A 14,922-nucleotide genomic window follows, 5' to 3' on the forward strand; every position below is an offset into this window, starting at 1 on the left:
GTTACACTTTTTTATTGTCAACCAAACAACTCACGTATTTTCAAATTCTCATGATTTTTCACTTCCCCCATTTTTTTGTGTAACCAAACAAGCCCTAAAATTTTTCATACAACTAATAGCAATACTTGCCAAGTTACAAATAAAATGAGTAGACAGTGTGAAAATGACTATTTTTTTTCTTAAATGGTATTTATGAAATAATTTTGAAATATTGTAATGGTGAGTGAGTATTATATTAAGCGGGTATCACAAATGGGACAATACATAAGGTAAAAAGATAAGAAACATTTACAAATCTTGAAATGAAACAAAAAAAAGTACTAGTAAGAAGAGATTATTAAATGATGTTTAGTTTAAAATTCTTATCAATGTTTAGTTTATGTTGAAGCAGAAAATTAAATTAGTTACTGACTAATCTGGATATTGTTAGTAACTGGGTCAATTATATTATTGATCCCGAGTATATTTTCACACTTTACCTGTAATTACATCCCATTCAAAATTTAAGAATACCAATATATGACTCAATTGTCATATGATGATATTGTTCACTAATCGTAACACAAAAAATCTAATTAGAGGTAGCACATAGATTAATTGATGAGTAAGCAATAAAAAAAAAATAAAAGTTAGATGCAAAAACTCTATCTTTGCCATAGTTGAAGTTTCACTTTCACCAAAAGGGTTAATATGAATTATATTATGTCAATAAAATTACTCGAGTAGTGATGATTGATCAATACTCTCAGAAGTCAGAATATGTGCTGATAGACATACTCACATGTATAGCAAATACCAGTATGGATAACATCTCAACAAGGAAGGCCGGACAGCAGACGCAAAACTAAACATTCAACAAAGTGACCAGATATGTCCGGTATATAGAAGTTGTATCTACTTCATGAAATTCATAACCGAAACATAGTAGGATCCTACATTCTGTAATTCCTTGAGTCGTCCAAGGCATAGTTTGTAAATTTCCATTTTATGACGTGTTTTTTGAGTAGTGAACGAAGATGGAAAACACTAGGAATTTTGATCTCATCTAACACTCGTATTGATTATTCTTTGGCAAATTTGACAGATGAGAGGCCTACTACTGGTATAAAGATTGAGGGAGACATCCTTTTAACAGTTTCAGCTTGATTCGACTTAATAAAACTACAAATGACTCATTAAGTCTATGCCTTCTCCTTCAGGTCACTTGTGTCAAGGTCTTTGTCTCAACTTGCATGTGTCAAGATCACTTGAGTGCATTTATTTTAATGGATTATTATACAAGGCGGGCATTTGAAATTTTCTAATTTTTTAGTGTCATTAATTATACATGTAACTAACTCACTTTTATTTAGTATATAAGAGTAGAGACAATATATATCCCATCTGAATAAACATTTATTTTTAAGGGAAATTTTGCAAAAAAAAAAAATCTTTTATAAGGTTTTTTTTTTTTTTTTTTTTTTTGGAAGAAACCACCTTATAATTTTTTTACAATGACATACCTTAATCTTTTTTTTTTTTTTTTTTTTTTTTTTTTTTTTTTTTTTTTGCAATGACACACCTTTGGACGGAAAAGAGGATTTGACCTTGTTTTTCGGTGTCGACCTAACCACGTGCGAGACACGTGATCTCTTAAAGCCACTCTCCAACTACACCAACCACAAGAACGCCACCAAAACCTCCTAACCCACCCCAGCGAAACCGCCTTACCTACCCCACCACCAGCGAAACCGCTCTCTCTGGTGGCATTCTTGTGGTTGGCATAGTTGGAAAGTGGTTTTATGAAGTCACATGTCTCGCATGTGGTCGGGTCAACGCCGGGAAATAGGGTCGAATGACCCTCTTTTCCGGCCAAAGATATGGCACTGTAAAAAAATGATTAAGGTGTATTATTGAAAAAAATATATATATATATATATAAATAACTTAATGGAAATTTTGCAAAAAACCATCTTTTAAATCTTGTTTTTTTTTGCATATAACCACCTTTTAAAAAAATGTTACAAAAGACCACCAATTTTTTAATTTTTGTTGCAAAGTACCACTTTTAAAGCCAAATGTATCAATTGTTTTACATTGAAATGGTGGTAATTTGCAACAAAAATTTTACAATTGGTGGTCTTTTGCAACATTTTTTTAAAAACGTGGTTTTATACAAAAAATAAGATTTAAAAGGTGGGTTTTTTTTTTTTTTTGCAAAACTTCCTAAATTAATTAATAAATTATACTCATAAAAGATGGGTTTTTTTGCAAAATTTCCTAAAAAAAAAATGAAAGACAACCAAAGATAAGATAATTACCCATATTTTCATACTTAAATTAGTATGAAAATATTAGAGGAATTATTTGACAAATAACCAATAAGGAACCAATTACAATGAAAGTTAAAGCATTAGAGGAATTATTTGACAAATAACCATTCTACTCATCGTAAGTTAGTTTAAACATATATATTCTTAGACAATAGGAATTGTTATCTGCTAATACAGTCATCAGTTTTAGAAAGGCTTTGTATTTCACTATATTACAGATACCAAGGAAAATAATCAAGCTCAAGTTAGGAGCTACGATGGAGATGTATGACCAAAGGAATTAGATGTGTCTTCCATTCATTGAATCCGTTAGTTTTCATACCAAAAGCACTGGTGTTGCATTGTGTCACTGTGATGTAGGATTTCGATTATTGGAAGTTACAATCAATCCAATTTGAGGACCATTACTCGATACACAAATGTAATTGCCAACAAACTCAACTTCACTGGGTAAGGACTAAGGAACCCTTGAAAACAGATAACAATGTTTTAAATATCTTGTATTCTCACCATAGTTGATTTCTTTTTTGTCTTTTTTATCCTTAGAATCACTATCACTATCATCATAATAATCACAATAAGAATCGGAACCATGAATATCATAAACAATTGTTAAATTTTGAAGGTAAAAAACAATTTTATGATTTTTTTGTTGGTAAAAGTCAAAATATCCTTTCCGAAATTATTTTGAAAAATTGTAATGGTGAGAGAGTATGATATTAAGCGGGTATCACAAATGGGGCAATATATAAGGTATAAAGATAGGAAACAGAATCTTGAAATGTAACAAAAAAAGTAAGAAGAGATTTTTAAATAATGTTAAATTTAAAATTCCTATCAGTGTTTAGTTTATGTTGAAGCAGAAAATTAAATTAATTAATGACTTATCTGGAACATTGTTAGTAACTGGGTCAATCATATTATTGATCCCGAGTATATTTTCACACTTTACCTAAGTACATCCCATTCACAGTTTAAGATACCAATATATGACTCAGTTGTCATATGCATCATATGACATAATGACAATATTATTGTTCACTAATAGTAAATTCGTAACACAAAAATAAAAATAAAAAAAATAAAAATAAAAACTAATTGGAGGTAGGCAGGTAGCACATAGATTAATTGATGAGTACGTAATTTATTTTTATTTTTAAAAAAAAAAGTTAGATGCAAAAACCCTGTTAAGATATTTGGCATAGTTAGTTGAAGTTTCACTTTCACCTAAAGGGTTAATATACATGATATTATGTCATGGAGTATTAAAATTACTCGAGTAGTAATGATTGATCAGTACTCTCAGAATAGTATGGGTAACATCTCAACAAGGAAGGCCGGACGGAAGACGCAAAGCTAAACATTAAACAAAATGATCAGGTATGTCAAACCTCTTGAGCTTACTTAACAAACGCCGTGGAATTGGGTTACGGACATTTAAAAGTATCATCACTAGGCCAAGTCAATTTAAGATGGGTTACATTATAGAAGATTGATCCAACATCAACACTCAAGCAATCAAGGGCTTCGAAGAAACTTAGATCAAAACCCAGGCTAATAAACTCAACACCAGAAATCCTTGGAAGAAACGGTACTATTAGGCCAAATTTATCAGTAGATAATTCCATCAAATCCCAAATACAAAGTTCTGCCTTAATTAACTCACTTGGATACTCGACAAAGCTGTAATACCCAAGTAAACCATCTAGCGCATGGTGTTCCAGCAAAGGTGCATCAATCACAAAGTTGACGCCTCGAGGTTGTATTCGATTAATAATCAATCAATGCCCATAATTTTTGTAGATCATCCAAACGAATGTCACCCAATTCAAGCTTCTTCAAATTAGGAAGTTTAACTATTCCCTTTCTAAGTTCAGGCAATATACAGTAAGAGCATCCACCCAATTGAAGCTCAACTAATGATGGAATTTCAAAGATACAAGTGGGCAAATAAACATTAGGACTGAAACCAGATCTAGGGTCAAGAATTACCTTGATTGTAGCCACATTTCGAGCATAAAGTAAACGAATAAATGACTTCAATGTCGCCGGGCATAGCTTAGCTTTCTTGCCTGGGTCAGGGATACGGAGGTTGAAGGTTTGGATATGTGGGGAGGTGATTTTGATTTATGTGGGGGTTAGGTTTATGGTTTATTCAAGGGTTTTAACTTTTAATCAATAAGGGGGTGTTTGGTTCAAGTATATTAGGTGTAAGGTATGGGTGACCAAAACTCATACTTTATGTTTGTTTTCATAAATTTTATTTTTCAAACTCATACCTCAAAACCCCACGGTATGGGTTTTTGAAACCCAATGCAGAAGTAGGGAAGAAGATAAAAGTAAGAGTTAAGAATAAGAGTCGGTACTAAACTTTGGCAAAAGTTACATATAGGGGACTCAACTTTCAGAAGTAGCAAATTGGGTACTAAACTATGAGATAGTACTTGCCGAGAGAATATTCCGGCCACTTAACCTGTACTAACAGGTTGTAACAAGTTTATCCAAAACCTCACTTAAATCACCTCGCAAATACTAAAGATACCCAGCAAAATTACTCCTAATAGTCCTAATTACAATATGAGCATTTTGCCCGAGGCAAAAACTGTGTGGTTTCGACGAAAATCTAGACTCAAATACAAGTTCAAGAATCAACAACAAAGCCTCCATATACAACAACATGGTCTTGAAACGGTAGGTAATTATCTCGAACTCAGCAGCTTCATCAACATTGGTTTAGAGGTAATTTTAATAATGGGTTTTTTAATTGGACCATACTATTATAGTACAATTTAGTTTTCATATTTCAATGAAATTAACCTTTAACACGGCATTACGAATCGATAGAAGATGATGCAATGTCTACGAGTGAGTAGCGCTGGAGTTAGGAAATGAATAGTAAGTGCTTAACAAAACACTGATATGCTAAAACCCAGATATCAAATTTGTAAAGAAAGCATGTATGTAAGATTAGATAAAGGTTGGAGTTGGGAAGGATTTTACCCAGATTTTTGAGCAAATTTGGTAAATTTGGCAAAAAAAAAAATAACCCACAATTAATTTGAACTAATCCTTGAATACAACATAGCTTGTGGTAATATTTTTTTTTTTTTAATTGAATAAATGTGGTAAATTTTGCATTCAAGAATTAGTTATTTTGTAACGCTAAAAATAAAAAAATTAATATGAATTAATCCTTGTCATTATAATATGAACTAATTCTTGACAATGTAATTTCTCATAGTTTGTTTTGATAATAAACCGATTATTTTGGATCATATAAGTCAACTTTCCATTAAAATACTTTGTATAAAATAAATCCGATCTACCAAACTACCACAACTTCGGGCGTGTTCGGCGCTAGCTTTTAAGTAGCTTTTAGGTAGCTTTCAGTGATTTGACCAAGTCAAACCACTACTTAACAAAAAAGTGAGTGTTTGAAAAAGTAGTGGTTAGGGTAGCTTTTAGTGGTGGAGGTAATTTTTATGAAAAGTTAGAAAGATTAGCTTTTGAAATTATAAGTAGTTTTTCAGGTAGCTCTTGAAAATTTAATCTATAGTTTTAAAAATAAAATATTAATTTTTATATGTAACAGCTAGTCAACCGCTACTTTACCAAACACTCATATCTAAATTATTTATGTTCATAGCTAACAGCTACCTACATAGCTACAACTACCTTCGCAACTATATTTTGCCGAACACACCCTTCATCTTAGACTTTAAGGTATTTGAAAAAAAAAAAAAGATTTTTTTTTTACAGCTAATAAAAAGTTAGTTATTAAATTGCTTGTATAACCTGCTAAAAAAGGTAAAACAAGTGGAGTACAAAGTTTAGTACTCAATCTCAACAAGTGAAAGATGAGCACTCAATCTGCAATAAATAGCAAAGTTTAGTACCTAGTCCTATACTTCACTCATAAAAGCAATGCTCACTAACTGTGAACTTTGACCAACGGCAAGACTACTAACGTTACTTGAGTTTTCGGACAAAAATATAAATTGACAAAATTATCCTTACTATTTATGATTAAATAGTCCAATATACCCTTTGATTAACAAATCTTCTTTATCAAATTGATAAACTTGAATTTGCTAAACAATTAAAGGACTAATTTTTAGACTAAATCTATAATAGTATAATTGTATAGTCACTTCCCCACAATCCCCCAAATCCTCAAATTCTATTGATTACACTCCTTTTTTATAAATAATTCTTTGTTCTTCAATTTCACTCTTGTATTTCTTTCCTCTTTATTTCTCACCCAAATTTCTCTCACTTCTGCTCACAATTTCTCTCACTTCTCCCAAATTTTATAAGAACTACATACCCTAATGACTTTATGGTCAATTACATTCCACGGCTAATTAGCAAGATAAAAACAAGGATCCGCGATCATTTTTAACACCTATGATGTGTTAAATCACGATGTTCTTGAAGCTCTATCCTCCGATTTCCCTTCCTTTTACACTGCAAATACGTTTTTGAATTGCTTTATGGAATATCAGTATAATTTATTTAATTTTGTTATTGTTGAACTTTGATTTCAATTTTAAATTGCGTTTCTTTCGTCGTTTTTTAGTACATTTAATTTTTACTTGTAAATTGTGGAATGAAGAAGACTACTCCCTTTGTCCCCAATTGTTTGCCCCAAACTATAAATCTACTTTATTAAGGCTTTGGGCAAAAAATGGTGCACATCAGCACATGGGACACAAATATCAATGAGGAGAGAGATAGAGAGAGTGCAAGTGGGAAAACATGCCAAAAGTAGTATGGGACAATCTTTTGGGGACACCTTAAAAAGGAAAGTGGAGCAAACAATTAAGGACAGAGGGAGTAGTAATCTAGCTTCAACTAAATGATGGAGATCTATTGTGTATAGTGAAAATAAAAAGGGGTCACTTTTGTGGAAAAAAAAAAGGTAACTTTTGTAAAAAAAAAAATTAAAAAAGGGCCACTTTTGTTAAAACAAAAAAAGCAAGGTTACTTTTGTGAAAATATGGATCACTTGAAAAAAATCTGTAATATTACTGTTCACACGCGCAAAATGTTCGATGTACAATAAAATTATGCAAGTACTTAATGCAGTACAAAATAATCTAAATGCAGAAATTAATTAATGATACGAAAATAATACTCCCTCCGTGTTTTTTAAAGTGTTACACTTACCAAATCCTGCCGTGTTTTAATAAGTGTTATACTTACTTTTTTGGCAAAAAGCTACATTAAAATATTATATCTCTCTCCTCTAATGGTCCCCACTAGGGGTGTTCAAATCCGGGTACCCGGAGTTTCGGGTACTTGTCAATTTGTCCCATGTCCCGACCCGAATATCTCGGATACCCGGGTTCCGGGTACCCGAATTATTCGGGTCGGGACATAGGGTACCCGGTTTTTTTTTTTTTTTGATAAAAAAAGTCATGAAATGAAAATAATCCAGTAGAAAAACATATCAAAGACAATAATAATCTTCATCCATAATTTCTTATCAGTATAATTGAATAAAAATAAGTTATACAACCCCAACAATATCAAATCTATTGATGAATAATTGAGTATACTAATCCAAACACAATGAAAATTAATTTACTACTAATTGAATTGTAAAACACTAAAACTCATATTAAATTGGGTAAACATATTCATCCCTAATTAACAAGTATACTCCATTAATATATTGGAAACTTGTAATCTTGTAGATCTGACCATGAGAAGTCACCGCACCTTACCGAAGCAAGCACATCACCGAGTCTCTGTAGATAAGAATACTCCAATTGTTGCTAAGAATTTTTGTTATTGTTGCTTCGATTTGCTGGACGGAGAGAGAGAAATGGGAACGGAGAAAGAGAGACAGAGATGAAGGGAGACGAAGGAGAGGGACGAAGAGAGAGAATTGTCTTTGATTTGCTTCGATTTGTTGGGGTTGTTGTTGCTTCGATTTGCAGGAAGAGAGAGAGAGTGAGGTAGGAAGAGAGGGAGCGGCGGAGAGAGAGAGAGGGGAAAGAACCCTAATTTCGTGAAATTAGGTTGGGCTTTGGGGGTCTGACGAAGTGAGGAGTTTGAGGGGGTAAATTTTATTTTTTTTTTATTCGGGTACCCGTTTCTGAAAAAATCCGCCCCATGTCCCGACCCGGATTGAAGGCAGTTTTCCCGAGTCGGGAACCCGACCCGAAAAAACAGGCTTTTTTAAAAAAAAATTCCCATCGGGTAGTTGCCGGGACAGCGGGTCGGGACATTCGGGTCGGGTTTCTTTGAACACCCCTAGTCCCCACCTAAACCCACTACTACTTTTTTTTTTTAAAGTATGGGGATGTTCGGCAAAATATAGCTGTGAAGGTAGCTGTAGCTGTGGAGATAGATGTGAACTGTGGAGATAGCTGTTAGCTGTCAACAAGCTGTTAGCTGTGAAAAAAGATAATTTAGGTATGATTGTTCGGTAAAGTAGTGGTTGACTAGCTGTTACATTTAAGAATCAATATTTTACTTTTAAAACTATACATTAAATTTTCAAAAGCTACTTCAAAAGCTACCTCTAACTTCAAAAGCTAATAATCCTAGCTTTTAATAAAAGCTACCTCCACCACTAAAAGCTACTTGAACCATTATTTTGCCAAACACTCACATTTTTTGTTGAGTAGTGGTTTGACTTGGTCAAACCACTAAAAGCTACTCAAAAGCTAGCGCCGAACACGCCCTATATCTCTCCTCTCACATTCATTATTTTTCAATAAACTATTAACCCCACTATCTTTCTTTTTCAATTTTTTAATACTCTAAGTACCCCACTTGTCTCTTATTTTATTTAAGTCAATTAAATTGCCTAAAACTATGTGCCGGTCAAAGTGTAACACTTAAAAAAACACGCAGTAGTAAAAAGATGGGCTATTTGCCTAAATTTTTGAACACATTACAGTAGTCGTCAAAAAAAAAAAAAAAAAACACAACAGGACAAAACAAAAAAAAAATTAAAAAAATCAAACCTGAGGGAGTATTATTTTTACTACTCCCACGCACAAATAAAAGGATTGAAACCACAAAAAGTGAATGATGTAAAGATTCAAACGATAAAAAACAGGGGGAGAAATAGTCAGGGACTCGAGGATAAATCGTACCAACACTTTAAACTTCTATAGCCCAAAGTCCCAAACGGTCTAAGAAAATTGCTTTATGTACAAATAAGATAATTTTGTCTCACTAAGCTCTTTGTCAAACACTTCCATTAGACTTCATTATTTTACCCCTAGCAAAAACAGGACAATTATCAGTTTTTTATTCTTTGATTTATGAATCAGTGAAGCTGACTTCATGAATTGCATAGATGATCAAGGTTTATTGAGGAAAGGAGGCACAATAGCCAATAAACACTAAGTAAATTAATATACTCTACCTTTTTAAAGGCATATAATCTTTGGGTTGGCAGATCACTTGATTCAATGATCAATTGGTTGTTCAGGGATGAGGCATCAATCTATCTAGTATAAATTTAGGTAAAAAAAAAACCCAGAAAAAGATAGAATAACCTCTCGTAGTTAACAAAAAAAAGTCATTAGCAATGCACATATTAAAATTTTATAACAAAAGACGCATATTCTAAATAAATAAACTTAAATCACCGCTAGAGTATTCACAATTGATAGGAGACTAATCAAGAAGAAGATTTATGATATTAACACAAGGGATTTTTGACACCATTTGAATCAAAGCTCCATGAATGCAGACCAGATTTAAGCACAAACGCACCAGAACAATCCTAATAACAGCATGTAGCATCACTGTGTAAGCTTTTCCCACCTTCTAGGACAGGCCAATCCAATTCAACTACTGAAGTTATTGATGTACAAACAAGAGCCTTGATTTACCCTTCACACACTATAGTTGTAAACTCAAGAATGTTAAATGACTGACAGTACAACGAACATTCCTACATTGCATCTCTGAAGCAAATCTCCTTCCTTGCAAAGTCTGGTAAAAGCTTGCTCCCTCGGCTTTGATTATGTTTTCCCCCGCAATAACTTGCAGCTTAAAATCTTCATTATTAATAGCACCTGAAAGCACCAAACAATAACAGAATATAGCAGAAGTGGTAAAATTTGCAAATCACTTATTAAAGAGCTCGGAAGCTGTACTCATGCTTCAAAAATTCATTTAGCTTGATTGTTGGTGTATCACCTGTTGCATCCACGATGCATCTCTAAAGAGCATTGAAATAGTCACCATTTACACTTGAATGCAACATTCCTACACTAAAACCTCGAAAATTTAATTGATAGATTTCAGCTTATAAAGGTTAGTAGGTGATTCAAGTCTGAAATTGTTGATCCTTAACCAAGAACAAACAGTATAAAATGCATCACCTACAAATTAAAGAAAGCCTAACAATTGTTTCCTTTGGCAATTTTTCAACTTACATACAAATTAAGTTTCATGTTGTAGCATGAAACAGTAGTATAAGAGAGAGACATCTTAATAATAAGGTATGACAAAAGTGGAACTAAAGCACAAGTGCAACTCATGCCAATATTACAGTTTTCTGTTCTCTGTGTATATACACTTATACCAACTGATTCAATGGTATAAAAGTCCATACAACAAAGAGTGTTGGATTAATAATGACACTGAAATTTGAATCACTAGCTAGATTAGGGGCAATATAATTTTTTTTTTTTTTTTTTTTTTTTTTTTTTTTTTTTGTAGATAAGCTAGACAGTCACAATTAGCAGCATCACATTATCAGACTATCAAAATGAACCCTGAAAGTCTGAAACTCCTCTTATCCTCTAGTTCCTTAACCCCAACTCTCCTAAATCCCAAAATCACTCCTACAAAGCTACAAGTCTACAACAATCAATTATAGGCTATAAGCCGATAATGATGAGGATGAGAAACTCAGATTGCGATTTCGGTATATAAGCTCACATATCAGGTAAATATTTCACAAACTTAAAACATTAGAGGAATTATTTGACAAATAAGTAAATAACCATTCTACTCATCATAATAAGATAGTTTAAACATACATATTCATAGACAATAGAAATTGCTATAAGCTAATACTGCGATGCAGGATTCCGATCATCGGAGGTTACAATCAATCCATTTTGAGGACCATTACTCGATACACAAATGTAATTGCCAACAAACTCAACCTCGCTAGGTAGGGAACTCTTGGGAACAAATAGGTCATTTTTATCCTTAGAATCACTATCATTATCATCAAAAAAATTACGATAATTATCGAAACCATGAAAATCATAAACCGTTGTTAAATAAAGCCGCTCCAAAACATTTGCGTCATGTAGAATGTACTTTAGCAACTTGATACTATTGGCATTCCCCTGCATTTGCATTATTTCAAGTCTCTTGAGCTTACTTAACAAACACAACGGAATTGGATTATGTACATCAAAGTCCTCAAACCCAAAAGCACTCAATTTAAGATGGGTTAAATTACGGAAGATTGACCCAAGATCCACATCCATGTTACTAAGGACTTTGAAGAAACTCGGATAATTATCAAGGCTAGCAGACTCGACACCAGAAATCCTTTGAAAAACCTGTAGTATTTTGGCAGATAAATCAGTATATATTTTGCCTACATAAAAGTCGTTAATACAAAGTTCAGCCTTAATTAATTTACTTGGATACTCGACAAAGCTGTAATACCCAAGATAACCACGTAGCACAAGGTGTTCTAGCAAAGGTGTATCAATCACAAACTTAACATCTCAGAGTTCGTATTCGATTAATCATCAATAATGATTTCAACTTGGGTGATGATATATTCACAACTCCTACATTGGCTGCATCGTAAAAGGGTATTAAGTACGGAGGTTGCGGCGGCGGATTTTAATGGGAGCAAAGAGAGTATTTCGATCAAAAGGGTGTCTGGGAGTAAGCTTAATCTGTCTTCTACACTATTGTCACAAGAATTGCCACTGTTTGATTGACTTTCAGCCATATTTGGTGGGTGATTAAGTTGATGCTTAGAATTTAGAGAGATTTTCATAATTAAATAGTTATTGGTGTCGATTGGTTTTAACCTTATAAATTTATTAAGTACACCATACAAAATATTATCTTTTTATTGGAGTAGTATTAGGAATTGTATCTCGATATCTCAAGAAAGATAAAATAATAACTTAATAAGCCACGAACAAAAGCATAAGAAGTAAATTTTACATGTAAAAATATACTGAGTACAGGTTTGATTTAGAAAGAAAAATCAAAGGGATTGTGCGTGTATACAACGCATCAAGAATATTTGGTGAATCACGTGAGCAACATCATTATTTCTACAAATAAAAAAATTTAGATTTATATTTTATTTTATGATTAAAAATTCAATTGTTACTTTAGAAATAGTATCAAATGAGATATTACTATATTGGAATATAAATTTAACCACATGTTTTCTATGTGGTTAGCCCAACTACGGATTTACCTAACCAAAATCATTTAAGATATAATTTTATATGATGTTGTTTTTTAAAAAAAATAGCTTGATGTGGCCAACCACATGTAAAAATTTGGGATACTCAATATAATATCGCTGATATGTATGAGTATCCTTTTTTTTTTCTTTTTTTTTTTTTTTTTTTTTTTGTTTTTGGTGTTCCACCGGTTCATCGTCTATGTATAGAGTATCATTAATATTTTTTTTTTATATGAAGAAGAATATTATCATATATATATAAAGCTAAACTTTTAGCCATGTCATGATATTGCGACACTTGATTTAGAATTCTATTTGGATAAACTTAAATAGATTTCATAAAATAAAATTTTAGTTTAGAGTTCTATTTGGATAGAATTTTAGGATAAAATTGTTAGTTTAGAGTTTTATTATCGATAAATTATCAATATTTCAGATGTATAAATTAAATTATAATTTTATCCAATAAAATTATTAGATTATAATTCTAAAAAATTATGGAAATAGTTCAAAGCGTAAAACATCCGTATATAACATATACTTATTGGTTAAAATTATATACTTCACAATCTAATAGAATGGATACATGTCAATTAGGATTGGGTTATGAAGCATCTCGGATTGGATCACTTCAAGTGATGAGTCAAGAAATGTTCATCCCTTGAACAAAGTTTTAGGTTCGGGTCAATCCAACGTGCTTTGAACATTTATTTATGTATGATAGGAAGGAAAAAAAATTGTGCCCATCACAATAAGTCAATAATATGCCGCCAAACTCAACTGAACCCTGAAACTCTTCTTCCCAGTAATCTAGACCACCCCTCAATATCTCTCCATTTCCCTCATCCTCTTCATTACACAATCATCTTCTAAGGGTATGTTCTCTTACGTTGAAATTCAGTTCAGTTCAGCTCCTAATTTCCCTCTCTTATAAAATATTCAGTTCAGTTCAGTTCAGCTGAGTTCAGTCAATGAGAACATACCCTAAATCTGGAAGAAAATCCAATTAAAAACATAGAATGATATTATCTAATCTCCCCAAACTTCAAACCCAATTTCTCTCCCTCTAAAACCCAAAACACCAAAACCCATAATTTTACATTCTTACATCATACACTTTAATTCAATTTTAAGTTTGAGTGCTCAAATTTAGAAGGGGTCCAACATTACATTTGCACTTAACAAGTATACTAATAATGCACAAGTGGTAAATGCAGAATTTGTGAAAATTAGTGTGAAAACTGAGGATTGCCCTTCTAATGGGTTGCCTGAATTTGCCGTTAACTTAGTTATAGAAACCTTAACCATTCTACTCGTACTTAACTTAGTTACGGAGACCTTACAGTACACAAAAGCAAGTTAGACATACAGGTTCAAAGACAACAAAAATTGCCATCTGCTGATACTTTCATCAGTTTAAGAAACACAGAGAATTTCCACCATAGTACGTCTCTTTTGTAGTCTTTACCATCAGAATCAGAATCATCATTAGGGAAAGGTTAACACTTAACAGAGGGTTTAAATCTAATAAATAGTGGGATTTATCTTTTTTTTTTTTTTTTTAATTAGAAACTCATAAAGCTTAAGCTATCCAAATAGACTTCCTTAAAAAATAAAAAAAAAAAATAAAAAAAAAAATAAAAAAAAAAAAAAAAAAAAAAAAAAACTATCCAAATCGATAACCAACTAGTTATGTGTGAGTGTGTGACAAATAACTTATACTACCAAGTAAATTTTAAAACGAGCAATGTTGGTTATATATTACTTCATCCGTTTTATAATGTTAGTCTCATATGAAATAATCATATGAAATAATCACATAAAATAAAAAATAAAAAACTAAAAAAGAATATTTGGAATCTAACATATTACTTCGTACAAAATAACTCATAATTAGTTTACCTCAATTAAGTTTTTGATTTTTTTTTTTTGAGAAGTATAAGTCATAATTGCAAAATTCAAGGTTTAGCTATAGGAGCAAAAATATTCTAGAAAGCTTCTTCATTAAAGCTTATTAAATAATGTTTTTTTATATACTTATTATTAAATGTAATTAAGGTTTTTTTTTAGAATTCCCTATGATTGCAAGTTAGGCTCTGTTTGATTCACCTTAAAAAAATAATATTAAGTAAAAATAATTTCAGTTCAGTAAAAATAAGTTCAGTTCAGTAAAATTAA

The sequence above is a fragment of the Chenopodium album genome, chromosome 8 (assembly GCF_948465745.1).
Source record: "Chenopodium album chromosome 8, dcCheAlbu1.1, whole genome shotgun sequence".
In the NCBI taxonomy this organism is placed as follows: domain Eukaryota; kingdom Viridiplantae; phylum Streptophyta; class Magnoliopsida; order Caryophyllales; family Amaranthaceae; genus Chenopodium; species Chenopodium album.